Source organism: Pseudophryne corroboree, chromosome 1 (genome assembly GCF_028390025.1).
Source record: "Pseudophryne corroboree isolate aPseCor3 chromosome 1, aPseCor3.hap2, whole genome shotgun sequence".
In the NCBI taxonomy this organism is placed as follows: Eukaryota; Metazoa; Chordata; class Amphibia; order Anura; family Myobatrachidae; genus Pseudophryne; species Pseudophryne corroboree.
Window position 1 is genome coordinate 1208736302 of NC_086444.1, and position 13487 is coordinate 1208749788.

General features: G+C 46.9%; 1 protein-coding gene across 1 annotated transcript in view; it reads left to right on the plus strand.

The window, feature by feature from the left end:
* DNAAF9 (dynein axonemal assembly factor 9) overlaps positions 1-13487 on the plus strand; it is a 233853-nt gene that overhangs the window by 151539 nt on the left and 68827 nt on the right. The gene's annotated exons all lie outside the window — the stretch shown is intronic.

Consider the following 13487-nt stretch of genomic DNA (forward strand, 5'->3'; position numbering starts at 1 on the left):
TTTCTTAGGAATCACCAATTTCTTATCAGGGGAAGCCCACGCTTCTTCACACACTTCATTTAATTCATCTGACGGGGGAAAAACTACAGGTAGTTTTTTCTCCCCAAACATAATACCCTTTTTTGTGGTACCTGGATGTAAATCAGAAATATTTAACACCTCTTTCATTGCCTCAATCATGCAGCGAATGGCCCTAACGGGCATTAAATTTGACTCATCGTCGTCGACACTGGCGTCAGTATCCGTGTCGACATCTACTTGTGCCACCTGAGATAACGGGCGTTTTAGAGCCCCTGATGACTTTTGAGACCCTTGGACAGGCACGAGCTGAAGACTCGGCTGTCCCACAGTCGGCATGTCGTCAAATTTTTTATGTAAGGAGTCTATACGTGCACTCATTTCTTGCCATAATACCATCCACTCGGGTGTCTGCCCCGCAGGGGGTGACATCTCTGCTAAAGGCATCTGCTCCCCCTCCACATCATTATCCTCCTCAAACATGTCGACACAGCCGTACCGACACACTCCACACACACAGGGAATGCTCAAATAGAGGACAGGACCCACAAAAGCCCTTTGGGGGGACAGAGTAAGAGTATGCCAGCACACACCAGAGCGCTATATATATACAGGGACTAACTGAGTTATGTCCCTAATAGCTGCTTATACTGTATACAGTGCCAATTTAGTGCCCCCCCTCTCTTTTCCCTCTTACTGTACTGTAGAAATGCAGGGAAGAGCCAGGGAGCTTCCTTCCAGCCGAGCTGTGAGGAAAAAATGGCGCCAGTGTGCTGAGGAGATAGGCTCCGCCCCTTTTTCGCGGCCTATTCTCCCGCTTTTTTTGGGATTCTGGCAGGGGTATTTACCTCATATATAGCCCCAGGGGCTATATATTGAGGTATTTTAGCCAGCCAAGGTGTTTTTATTGCTGCCTCAGGGCGCCCCCCCCCCCAGCGCCCTGCACCCTCAGTGACCGGAGTGTGAAGTGTGTATGAGGAGCAATGGCGCACAGCTGCAGTGCTGTGCGCTACCTTGGTGAAGACAGGATGTCTTCATGCCGCCGATTTTCCGGACCATCTTCCTGCTTCTGGCTCTGTAAGGGGGACGGCGGCGCGGCTCCGGGACCGAACATCAAGGCTGGGCCTGCGGTCGATCCCTCTGGAGCTAATGGTGTCCAGTAGCCTAAGAAGCCCAATCCGGCTGCAAGCAGGCGAGTTCGCTTCTTCTCCCCTTAGTCCCTCGCTGCAGTGAGCCTGTTGCCAGCAGGTCTCACTGAAAAAAAAACAAATTCTAAGACTATAACTTTCTAAGAGCTCAGGAGAGCCCCTAGTGTGCATCCAACCTCGGCCGGGCACGAAATCTAACTGAGGCTTGGAGGAGGGTCATAGTGGGAGGAGCCAGTGCACACCAGGTAGTCTAAGATCTTTCTAGAGTGCCCAGCCTCCTTCGGAGCCCGCTATTCCCCATGGTCCTTACGGAGTTCCCAGCATCCACTAGGACGTTAGGGAAATATTATTTGGAAAACCTTTATCGGATATCCTAGAATCAGAGACTGAATCGAAAAAGGTCAGATTTCCGGCTGCTTATAACCCTAAGTCCAAGGGTTTAAAATTTCGCTCATTTCGCTGGCAAAGCAAAAGCTAAAGAGGAGTCTAAGCAACCCCAGTTTAAATCCAGGGATAGGAAGCAGTGGACTAGCAAAAAGCCAGCTTCCAAACCTGAACAGAAACCGTCAGCCTGAAGAGACGGGCCTCCGCCTGGAGGATTCCAGGGTTGAGGGCCGACTCCTTCAATTTGCACACATATGGCAACAGTCAACAGCAGATGCCTGGGTGCAGAAGGTAGTATCTCAGGGGTATGGGTTCCCATTCAGGAGGCAGCCTCCTCAAAGATTTTTTTTGCACCAGCCCGTCTCGTATAGAGTCGAAGGCCAATGCCCTGCAAGAAGCAGTCCAAAAAAAATAACTGCAGTCAGGTGTGATTGTCCCAGTACCTCCATCACAAAAGGGACAGGGGTATTAATCCAATCTATTTCTAATCCAGAAACCAAATGGGTCATATCGACCAATTCTAAATCTGAAAATGTTGAACAAATACATATGGATCCCGAAGTTCCACATGGAGACGTTATGCTCCATAATGTTGGCTATGGAACCGGGAGATTACATGGTATCTCTGGATGTACGGGATGCTTACCTACATGTGCTTATAGCACTGTCACATCAGTGTTACCTCAGGTTTGCCATCCTCCAGGAACATTTCCAGTTCCAAGCTCTGCCTTCCGGGCTAGCTACAGCACCCAGGGTGTTTACCAAGATCATGGTGGTTATGGCAGCTTGTCTGCGCAAACAGGGGATAAGAATATTCCCATACCTCGACGACCTGTTAATCTTAGCACAGTCGCAAGATTTACTGTTGAGCCATCTTCAACAGACGATAGTTTGTTTACAGAGACACGGGTGGCTCATAAATTGGGAGAAGTCGTCCCTGAATCCGTCACAGTGAATGGTTCATTTGGGGGCCATATTGGATTCAGACCTACAGAGAGTTCTCTTACCAGAGAAGAATATAGTCAAGGTGCAGGTCATGGCTCAGGAAGCGTTGCAAGCCCAGACAATGTCAGTTCATGCAGCAATGCGACTGTTGGGTCTGATGGTATCAACCTTCGACATGGTGGAATATGCGCAATTCCACTCCAGACCATTGCAGCACCTTATTCTGACCAAATGGAACGGAAATCATCAGACGATAAAGAAGCAGATGATAAAGATTCCAATAAATGTAAAAAGGTCTCTAGCGTGGTGGCTACAGACAGACCATTTAAACAAGGGGAGACCCTTTTGGATAAAAGAGTGGCAAGTCCTGACGACAGATGCCAGCCTGCAGGGCTGGGGGGGCGGTACTCGGAAGCCTATGGTTCCAGGGAAAGTGGACCGCAAGGGAAAGTCGCCTGCCGATAAATCTGTTGGAGATAAGGGCCGTTTACTTGGCTCTAGTTCAGGCAAAGGACAATCTACAAGGAAGACCAGTCCAGATCCGCTCAGACAATGCGACGGCAGTAGCATTGAGGTATGCATCATCAAGGAGGAACTCACAGCAAGAGTCTGATGGAGGAAGTAACTCCCATTCTAAAATGGGCGGAACTCCATCTCCCGGCATTGTCAGCAGTATTTGTCCCGGGTGTTCTAAATTGGGAAGCGGATTTTCTCAGTCGGCACACCATTCAGGAAACCGAATGGGCACTACACCCAGAAGTGTTTGACACTGGTGAACAGATGGGGTCTACCGGAGATAGACCTTATGGCGTCTCGTCTAAACAACAAAGTTCCGAGGTACGGATCAAGAACAAGGGACCCAGGAGCGGTCCTGGTAGACGCACTGTCAGTAGAATGGAGGTTTCAGCTGGCGTATCTGTTCCCTCCAAGATCTCTGTTACCCAGAGTAGTGAGAAAGATAAAACAGGCAAAAGGAGCAACTATTCTAATAGCTCCAGCTTGGCCAAGAAGGCATTGGTACACAGATCTGTTGAGAATGTCAGTGGAAGCACCGATACTGCTCCCTCAACGTCCAGATCTGCTAATGCAGGGTCCTTGTTATCACAGTCATCTGGATCGCCTATCTTTGACGGCGTGGCGGTTGAAACCTCTATCTTAGAGGCTAAAGGATTTTCGAAACAAGTAATCCAAACTATGCTTAGAGCAAGAAAGCCTTCTTCGGCCTGTGTGTATCATAGAATATGGCAAGCCTATATTCACTGGTGTACTGGAAAATATTACAATCCGAGATCTTTTAAAGTAGCTAGGATTTTGGATTTCCTTCAGGCAGGATTGGATAAAGGGTTGAAAGTTGCTTCCTTGAGGGTGCAAGTCTCGGCGTTGACTGTATGGTTTCAGCAGAAGATTGCTGATTTACAGGATGTACATACGTTTTTCCAAGGAGTAGTACATATTCAACCTCCATTTGTTCCTCCTGCAGCTCCCTGGGATTTGAATTTAGTTCTTAAATTTCTCCAGGGTCCTTTGTTTGAACCACTTGAGAGAGCGGATCTTAAGTGGTTAACGGTTAAAGTTCTTTTTTTTACTGGCAATGGCGTCAGCCAGAAGAGTGTCAGCTTTAGGAGCATTATCATGGAAGTCTCCTTTCCTAAGTTTCTTTTTCATCCACTAGGGGTCACTGGAGTACTCTTGGGATATGGACGGGCTTCCGTAGGAACACAGCACTGAATATTTAAATTTAGTAACACTCCACCCCTCCATATCCCCGAGCACTTACTCAGTGTTTTTTCTGTGCTGCACGTGGCAACACATGCTTAGCTGAAGTCAGAAGAAAGTTTTATTTTTCATTTTTATTTTTATTTTTTCTACTGTTTGACACATCCCTGTCCCCCTTCCAAAAGGCAGGGTCAGGGATAGTGCAGCTGCTGATTGCAGCACGGGCGTGTCGGGCCTCTCTGAAAGAGCTCCCTCACAGCCCTCACATCCTCCTGCACTGGCTGGCCGGCGCTTACTGAAAAGCCCCGTCGGAGCCTCCGCACGTCTGCAGGAGTGAGGTATGTGAAACGGGGCGGTCAGCTCCCGCTGCCGCCCCGACGTATGGGGACATAGTGCTGGGTGACGGCAAGTGGCAGAGCGGCTCTCCCCTCTCAGCCTCCGGCATCTTCCCGCTCAGGCGCCCGCCCATTCCGGCCCGCTCAGAACCTCCGTGCAGGCACGCGGCTCTCTCCACTCAGACGCCCGCACGTTCGGCACGGACCTCCGTGCAGGCGCCGCGGCTCTCCCCACTCAGACGCCCGCACGTTCGGCACAGACCTCCGTGCAGGCGCAGCGGCTCTCCCCACTCAGTCGCCCGCACGGTCGGCACAGACCTCCGTGCAGGCGCCGCGGCTCTCCCCGCTCAGGTACCCGCCCGTTAGGCCACAGCCTCCGGCCAGGCACCTCGGAACAGCAGCGCTACCTGGGTAGCTGACACGCTATATATAGGAGCCCACCGCTGGGACACACGAGGCACATAGCGCTCTACGATACCCGCTGGGGGCCCACACGCTGCGCTGCCGCTGTAATAAGATAAACAGCCATTACAGGGGGGACATATCAGTGAAATACTGCAGCAGCAGAGGGATTATTACAGTATAATCAGTGAATGCAGCACTGTGATTATATGTATAAGTAGAGCAGGGCAGCCATTTTTAACAGCTTCCTGTGTCTTCCTCTGTGATTCCAGAACGTTCCTGTCCTACATCTCTTCTCCACCGGAGGCGCAGGGGTGTTCGTGGGAATTTGGGATCAAATTTCATAGTACTGGCCACGTGTATTGCACTGGGCCAGATATATGTATACAGAGCCACCTTATTGCTATTTTACTGAGCCGTGCAGGTGTCTGTGTTTTGTGTATTGTATTGTCTGTCGCCATAATGAGTAAGACACCAGCAAAAACTAAAAAGCATATTTGCAAAGTATGTGGCAGTGTGTTACCGGATGGATCTACCACATGTAACGTATGTTTTGTGGATTCCGTTCAGAATACCATTTCTGCTCCGGTTTTGCAACCAATTTCATCACCGGACCCTCCGTGGGGTATGTTAGTAAATGTACTGGAGAAATTTCAGACAGAAATGACCGCTGCTCGTCTGGAGCGAGAAACGCTAAGAGCTGAGTCTAGGGTGAGACCGCCAGAACTACCGGAGGCGTCTCAGCCTTGCGTAGGGTCCAAATCCATTTTGGGCAAACGGGATAATTTTCATATGTCTTATGATTTTCCAGTGTCTGCTATGTTGCAGTCTGACGATTCCATCCCAGACCTCACGGAACACGATGAGGGGGAGGAGGGCGAAGTGGAGTCAGACGGCGAGGATGTTAACAGTTCCGGCATTGATGATCTCATCAGAGCGGTACGGCAGTCGCTAAGGTTTCCTGAAGCTGAGCAGCCTCTCACCAATGATCAGGTCATATTTACTAAACGACGGAAGACGCCAGTAAGTTTTCCTGTGTCGGATTCTCTAAATCAGATGTTAGTAGAATCCAGACAGAATCCAGATAAACGGTTTTCTATACCTCGCAGATTTAAGTCTAGTTATCCGTTTCCAGAATCGGTAACGGGTACATGGGAGAATCCACCAATAGTTGATTCTTCAGTGTCAAAGCTTACCAAGAAATTAACCATACCAGTGCCATCAGCTACTACGCTTAAAGATCCGTCAGATCGTAAGATAGAAACTATGCTTAAATCCATGTATGTAGCAGCAGGTGTGATGCTAAGACCTGGATTGGTTGGCATTTGGGTCACTAAGGCGCTCATAATATGGCTTACAGAACTCAAATCGGCTTTACATGACGAAAACCTGATAATTCAGGTGAATCAAATGATTGAGGCTGTAGAGTATCTCTGTACAGCGTCTACTGACGTCTGTCAGCTCACTTCTCGTATTTCATCTTCGCTAGTTACGGCACGAAGAGCACTCTACCTGCGTACTTATCAAGCGGAGGCAGAGGTCAAACGAAGTATAGAGGCGTTGCCTTACGATGGCAAGAAGTTGTTTGGTCCAGAATTGGACGCATGGATTAAGGAGGCTACGGGAGGTAAGTCTGTGTTCTTACCATTGCCTCCACCTGCGCCAAGAAGAAGGTACGCTGGACCTTCGTTCAAATCCTTTAGACCTCAGCCCTTTCGAGGACGTGGCAGAGGATCCGCCACGCCAGCTAGACGTGGTCGAGGACGTGGTTTCCGTCAAACCAACACAACTCGCCAAGACGCTAAGGTTACCGACAAGCCAGTGGCATGACGGGTTACCAGCCCATCTCGGATCTCCAATTGTGGGAGCACGCCTTCACACGTTCCATGGGGCGTGGTTCCACACGTCCGCGGAGGGCTGGATTCGCAATTTAGTGTTAAAAGGTTACAAAATAGAGTTCGACTGTCTTCCGCCTCTGCGGTTTTTCAAGACAGGTTTGCCTCTGTCGGACGACAAGAGGACAGTTTTGCAAATTGCCATTCAGTCCTTACTGGATTCGGCAGTGTTGATTCCGGTCCCTGTACACCAACAGGGTCAGGGTTATTATTCAAGTCTATTTGTGGTCCCGAAGCCGGATGGCTCAGTCAGACCAATATTGAACTTAAAGGGCCTCAATCAGTACGTAACTTACTACAGATTCAAAATGGAGTCTCTACGGTCGGTGATTGCGGGGTTAGAGACCAAGGAATTTATGATTGCGCTAGACCTCAAGGATGCGTACTTACACATTCCAATTTGGCAGCCTCATCAGAAATTCTTACGATTTGCAATACGCCAGAACCATTACCAGTTTCAGGCTCTGCCGTTTGGCCTGTCATCAGCGCCTCGGGTATTCACCAAAGTAATGTCTGTGATGATAGCTCACCTCAGATCCCTGGGAGTGACGATAGTTCCGTATTTAGACGATCTGCTCATCAAAGCTCCGTCTCAACAGATACTTACCCAACATGCGCTGCTAACTTACAATGTATTGGTTCACCACGGTTGGATTGTCAATTTCAAGAAATCACATCTGATTCCGTCTCAACGCCTTCAGTTCCTAGGTATGATTCTCGATACGGTCAATCAAAGGATTTACCTACCACAACAGAAAGTACAAATGCTACGCCATCTAGTACAATTAGTACTCAAACCACGCACAGTGTCGGTACACTTGTGCATTCGCCTGTTAGGCACAATGGTGGCAGCTTTCGAGGCGCTTCAGTTCGGGAGATTTCACTCTCGTCCATTTCAGCTGAACGTGCTTGCCCAGTGGTCGGGCTCGCATCTGCAGATTCACCACAGAGTGAGGTTGTCACCAATAGCAAGAGTTTCTCTGCTATGGTGGCTCAAGGAACACAATTTAACCGCAGGAAGACGGTTCGGAGTTTGCAATTGGATAATTCTAACTACGGACGCCAGTCTCAGAGGTTGGGGAGCGGTAATTCAAAATTGTCAGCTCCAGGGTCTCTGGGCGGATCACGAAAAATTGCTGTCAATAAATGTTCTAGAACTCCGCGCGATTTTCAATGCGCTACGACAAGCGGTGCACATGGTTCGCTCTCAGCCTGTCCAAGTGCAGTCGGACAATGCGACAGCGGTCGCATACATCAACAAACAAGGAGGAACGAGAAGCCGCATGGCAATGCGGGAAGTAGCTCGAATCCTCAATTGGGCAGAATACCACCAGGTGATATTGTCGGCCGTGTTCATTCCGGGAGTGGACAACTGGGAAGCGGATTATCTCAGTCGTCGGGATCTTCACCCAGGCGAATGGTCATTAAATCCAGAAGTGTTTCACATGTTGGTTCAGCGATGGGGTTATCCTCAGGTGGACCTGATGGCATCTCGACACAATCATCAAACGCCCCAGTATGTGTCCAGAACAAGAGATCCAAAGGCAGTCGCGGTGGATGCTCTCACTGTCGCGTGGCCGTACAGTCTGGTGTATCTGTTTCCACCGTTTCCGCTGCTCCCTCTGGTGCTAAAACGGATCAAAAGAGAGTCGCTCACAGTCATACTAGTGGCGCCTCATTGGCCTCGGAGAGCTTGGTTCTCGGATCTTCGAGGATTACTCGCAGACGATCCGTGGCCGCTCCCGATACGTCCAGACCTGTTACAACAGGGTCCTTTTCTTTACCCCGATTTAGCGCGGCTGCGTTTGACGGGGTGGCTGTTGAGACCGCCCTCTTAAAAAGAGAGGGCATTCCAGATTCAGTTATACCAACCATGTTACGAGCTAGAAAGCCGGTTACGGCAGCTCATTATTACAGAATATGGCGAGCCTATATAGGTTGGTGTGAAGCTCGGAAATTTCCGACATCAGCTTTCAAGTTATGCCGCCTTTTGTTGTTTCTACAATCAGGCTTAGATGGAGGATTGCGTTTATCTACACTAAAGGTGCAGGTATCTGCTTTGTCAATTTACTTTCAAAGACGATTGGCTCTATTGCCGTCTATACGCACCTTTCTCCAAGGTGTAATCAGGGTACAGCCTCCTTTCATTCCACCTACAGCGCCATGGGACTTGAATCTGGTTTTGGAGTTCTTACAGTCTTCATATTTTGAACCCTTACAACAAGTGGATATAAAGTTTCTCACTTGGAAAACAATTTTTCTCTTAGCCTTAGCTTCGGCAAGGCGTGTTTCGGATTTGGGTGCCTTGTCATGCAAGCCACCGTATTTGGTGTTTCATGATGACAGAGCGGAACTTCGGACGAATCCCGCCTTCTTACCAAAGGTAGTGTCATCTTTTCACATCAATCAACCAATAGTAGTTCCTGTGTTGACAGCACATTCCGGAACTCTGGATGTGGTTCGCGCATTACGCGTTTATGTATCCCGAACGTCTTCAGTTCGTAAGACGGATACGTTATTTGTTCTCTATGATGCTGCCAAGATGGGTTGGCCAGCATCTAAACAAACTTTATCCAGATGGATAAAACTGACCATACGCCAGGCTTACCTTCATGCTAGGTTACAACCGCCTACGTCAGTAACCGCTCATTCCACACGTTCTGTGGGAACTTCATGGGCAGCTGGTCGTGGGGCTTCTGCGACGCAGCTTTGCCGGGCGGCTACATGGTCTTCAGTGCACACGTTTGTGCGCTTTTACAAGTTTGATACTTTTGCGGCATCAGCATCTAGCTTTGGCCGCCTAGTGTTACAAGTGCCAAACTGCTCTCCCGCCCACGGGGGAAGCTTTGGTACGTCCCAAGAGTACTCCAGTGACCCCTAGTGGATGAAAAAGAAAATAGGATTTTGGTACTTACCAGGTAAATCCTTTTCTTTGAATCCATAGGGGTCACTGGACGCCCACCCAGAGCAGTTTACTTACTTGGGGTTAGTTCTGAGGATCTTATGGTAACACATTTTCACCGACTGGTTCAAGTTACAAGTGCTGGTTAGGGTGTCAACTGTTAGTTGTCAGTAACGTTATGGGTTAACTTCGTTATTGTCAGTTATGTTATATGTAATACTCCATTATTAACCTCTCTTAATTCCTGTTCGGCTCAGTAAAAAACACTGAGTAAGTGCTCGGGGATATGGAGGGGTGGAGTGTTACTAAATTTAAATATTCAGTGCTGTGTTCCTACGGAAGCCCGTCCATATCCCAAGAGTACTCCAGTGACCCCTATGGATTCAAAGAAAAGGATTTACCTGGTAAGTACCAAAATCCTATTTTTTTTCCAGACAGAGCAGTTCTCAGAACGAGATCTAGCTATCTTCCAAAGGTGGTATCAAAGTTTCACCTGAATGAAGAAATTGTAGTCCCAGCTTTTCAGATATCGGGACTATCTGCGGGAGAAGCATCGCTGGATGTGGTCCGAGCTTTAAGAATCTACATAGATCGTACTAGTGCCATCAGGAAAACAGATTCTCTCTTCATCCTCTACGGATTCCATAGGAGAGGTTGGCCTGCTAGTAAACAAACGCTGGCGAGATGGCTCCGAATGGTAATATCTGAAGCTTATTCTCATGCAGATCTCCCTATTCCAGCTAATGTCTCTGCACACTCTACACGTAAGGTAGGTCCTTCTTGGGCAGCACAACAGGGTGCTTCAGCAGAACAGATATGTAGGGCAGCCACATGGTCTTCCATAAACACATTCATCAGACATTATGCCTTGGATACGTTGGCCTCTCATGACGCAGACTTCGGGCGAAAGGTCCTCCTGTGCAATCAGGAGCGTCCCCACCGCTAAAATGGCTTTGGGAATCCCAATGTTATCCTGTGGATAATCCTGTGGACCCAGCCAGAGAAATATACGTTATGGTAAGAACTTACCGTTGATAACGTGATTTCTCTTATGTCCACAGGGATCCACAGGGATCCCACCCTGACGCATCTGATTTGAGGATCTAGACAATCACTAAACCTCTTCCTTCTTGTATGGAAGGGTGTGCATGTGTGTTCTTATCGCCTGTACAGGTCTCTACCTAATGTTCCTGCCTAAAATCGCTGTAGAAAGAACTGATCTGACTGAGTCAGTGGGCGGGACTATATAGTGGAGGCCCCAATGCATCCTGGGAGGCCATAAAGCTTGTGACCGTGTTTGTGCCATTTTCGCTGTCGCTCGACAATATCCCAATGTTATCCTGTGGATACCTGTGGACATAAGAGAAATCACGTTATCAACGGTAAGTTCTTACCATAACGTATATTTCTCCGGCAGGATCCACAGGTTGTCCACAGAATAACATTGGGATATGATGAAGCGACAGCGGATTTGCACCAAAAGGTCGAAGCTTTTCGCACTCCCAGCATGCAACGGGCCCGTCCATATATCCCCGCCTCCTGGCTCAGGCAAATCAGATTTTTTTGTTTGGTGCGGCAGGAGCCGGACCCAGACCATGGTCAATAGAGCTGCTGGTCTTTAGCAGCCATAAGCTTTTTTTAATTTTATTTTTATAGTCTTATTGTTTTTTTCTGAATGACCTTTCTAAACAGCGTCTTATACGTACCTTAGGAAGAGTAGGCACCTTCAGTCTTCTCTTTATGGTAGACCTCGTAATGATATCCCTACCTCCTGGAAAGTGTCCTTCACTCGGCTAAATGTTGTGACAGGGTTTTTCTTTACCATGGAAAGGATCCTGTGATCATCCACCACTGTATTATGTAGGTGTCCAGACCTTTTTGTGTTCCCGAGCTCCCGATCCCGAGTGCTCTTTTTTTTTTTTTCCTCCTCAGAATGCACCTGGACTGTTGATTTGGCCGCTCCTAAGGTTACTCACTATCTCCCTGATGGATGTTTTTGTTTCCAGTTCACCGCCAAAGCTTCCAAATGCAAATGCCACACTTAGAATCAACTGCAGACCTTTTGCCTTTCTTAATTGATAATGAAATAATGAAGAAATAGCCCAGACCTGTTCATGAAACGGCTTTTGAGGCAATTATCCAATTTCTTATGGTCACTGTAAAAGAGGGGGCTACATATTACACAACTGTAGTTCCTGAACTATATATATATATATATATATATATATATATATATATATGTGGAGCAATAGAGAATAGCGCCTAGATACACCCGATAGGACACTTATATAAAAATAAAGTTATCGGAATTATTAAGTATCCTATTTTAATATAATATAACACACCTCATATGTGAATGAGTGGCAGCTCTCACACAGTATAAGGATAGAGATCAGAAAATGAAGTGAATAAGAGCGCCTAGTAGTGTTGGTGTGGAAATTTATATAAAAGATAACTTAGCTTAATAAAACTTTCAGCCTGATGATTCTCAGAGGTAAAACATGTAAAAGAGAGATAAAAAACAACATAGTGTGTACTGTTTTCAAACGTTTTTCAAAGATGCAAGCATTAGGAACTTTGCTAATTCCAATAATTTTGATGTAATAAAAACAGTAACAATTTATTAAACAGTAGTCCTGTCACAACCACAGGTGGTAGATAAAAGTAATTAAAAGAATATATCTCGTCTGGTCATAAATATAGGTAGCACACGTACAGACTCAGATAATATAAACAGCTTATCTGTCCGCATATGGAAAAACCATAGATAAAGAGGAGTATTCAGGCAGATTCTCTATCTGTAATAGCAGGTATCAAACGTACAGGATTAGAATAAAAAAACAGCTTATCTGTCCGCAAATGGGAAGTCCAAGGGATAAGTATCAAGTTCCTGTCCCAACGCGTTTCGTCCTTTGCATGAGGACTTCATCAAGGGGATCTTGATGAAGTCCTCATGCAAAGGACGAAACGCGTTGGGACAGGAACTTGATACTTATCCCTTGGACTTCCCATTTGCGGACAGATAAGCTGTTTTTTTATTCTAATCCTGTACGTTTGATACCTGCTATTACAGATAGAGAATCTGCCTGAATACTCCTCTTTATCTATGGTTTTTCCATATGCGGACAGATAAGCTGTTTATATTATCTGAGTCTGTACGTGTGCTACCTATATTTATGACCAGACGAGATATATTCTTTTAATTACTTTTATCTACCACCTGTGGTTGTGACAGGACTACTGTTTAATAAATTGTTACTGTTTTTATTACATCAAAATTATTGGAATCAGCAAAGTTCCTAATGCTTGCATCTTTGAAAAACGTTTGAAAACAGTACACACTATGTTGTTTTTTATCTCTCTTTTACATGTTTTACCTCTGAGAATCATCAGGCTGAAAGTTTTATTAAGCTAAGTTATCTTTTATATAAATTTCCACACCAACACTACTAGGCGCTCTTATTCACTTCATTTTCTGATAGATATATATATATATATATATATATATATATATGGGCCTAACTGTAGATTATACTAGATCACCCTGAGTCTTTGTGTGTCTCCTCCTGTGATCAGATGACGGCTGTCACGGCAGAGCTGAGTAGATCTCTCCTTCCTGAGTAAACCAGGGTTTGCCCGTGGCTTTCTTACATGAGAACATTTGCCACTAGGTGGCAGCATTTGGTCATCCCGTACAGATACTCTGCTCACACTAATTTGTGAGAGAGGAGGTGGAGTCTCT